At 49.0% G+C, this 1,415-nt stretch overlaps 1 long non-coding RNA gene across 1 annotated transcript in view; it reads left to right on the forward strand.

Moving 5' to 3' along the window:
• The first annotated feature begins 789 nt into the window (after positions 1-789).
• LOC139024315 (uncharacterized) overlaps positions 790-1,415 on the forward strand; it is a 3,755-nt gene continuing 3,129 nt past the window's right edge. The window contains exons 1-2 of the long non-coding RNA XR_011475610.1: positions 790-879; positions 1,085-1,230. This is a non-coding gene — a long non-coding RNA (uncharacterized lncRNA). The remainder of the gene's footprint in view (positions 880-1,084; positions 1,231-1,415) is intronic.

Genomic DNA, 1,415 nt, shown 5'->3' on the forward strand with positions numbered 1-1,415 from the left:
GTGTGTGTGTGTGTGTGTGTGTGTGTGTGTGTGTGTGTGTGTGTGTGTGTGTGTGTGTGTGTGTGTGTGTGTGTGTGCGCGCGCGCGCGCGCGTGCGTGCGTGCGTGCGCGATCGTGTGCATGTGCCAATGCTCTCTATTTAAATGAGCACCACCATATAGACACATATAACCCCTACACTACCAGAACAAAGCTGTGAAATCAGACTTCAGTTTCCACACACCGCTATCGCTAGCGGAAGTCTGAAGTCTGGTCCATTTAAAGCCTCACTGTGTCAGCTCTCTCGGGTTGTTTAGTGACAAGAGATGACAAACACCAAACTGAACCCAGCCCAACCCTCTCTGTGTTCTGTCTCTCATTGTCAGAACCACATAATTGGTTCCAACTCCTGAATGGTTTGAACAGTTTTTCCCCAATCCACTTTATCTGTGTGTGTTCTGATTCCAGCCATAAGCTCCACAACAGTGTGTTCCAACTTTGGTCATAGTTGAACCAACGACAGACAGACAGAGTTTGACAGACTAGCTCTATCTGAGTCATTGTTGTTGTCCTGATGCTGCTGTGCTGTTGTGTGTGTGTGTATGTGTGTGTGCACAGAGTGTGGCTGTGTGCAGTGTGGCTGTGTGCAGTGTGGCTGTGTGCATGTGTGTGTCCAGTTGTTTGTGGTGTAAACACACACTCCTCTGTGTCTCCCTCCCTCTGTCCTCTGCAGGAGGTAGTGCTGTACTGCGTGGAGAACCGTGTGTGTGAGGTGAACCACAGGGACTATGCAGGCTACTGTGCCCTCCACGAGGCCTGCGCCCGCGGCTGGATCTCTATAGTCATACACCTGCTGGAGCACGGGGCCGACATCAACTGCAGTGCACAGGACGGCACTAGGTACATTCACAGTGCCGTATACATTACACACACAGACGCAAACACAGACGCAAACACAGACGCAAACATACATAAAGCTGTGTACACACACTAATATGCAGAAATGCACACACACACACACACACACACAATGTGTATCTCATAATGCATTTTTACTTGAAGATGATTTTCATATATGTGTGTGTGTGTGTGTGTTTGTGGCCAGGCCTCTGCATGACGCGGTGGAGAATGACCATCTGGACGTAGTGCGTGTGTTGCTGTCCTACGGGGCTGACCCTACTCTAGCCACCTACTCCGGCCGCGGTCTGCTCAAGATGACCCACAGCGACAGCATGGAGCGATTCCTCACTGGTCAGTCACTAACTACTTTATCCCTGCTATACCCTTCATAATACCCCTCATATACTGGTTCTATACCACATTATACCCCTCATATACTGGTTCTATACCACATTATACCCCTCATATACTGCTTCTATACCACATTATACCCCTCATATACTGCTTCTATACCACATTATACCCCTCATATACTG

This window comes from Salvelinus sp. IW2-2015, unplaced genomic scaffold, assembly GCF_002910315.2.
Source record: "Salvelinus sp. IW2-2015 unplaced genomic scaffold, ASM291031v2 Un_scaffold1346, whole genome shotgun sequence".
Classification (NCBI taxonomy): Eukaryota; Metazoa; Chordata; class Actinopteri; order Salmoniformes; family Salmonidae; genus Salvelinus; species Salvelinus sp. IW2-2015.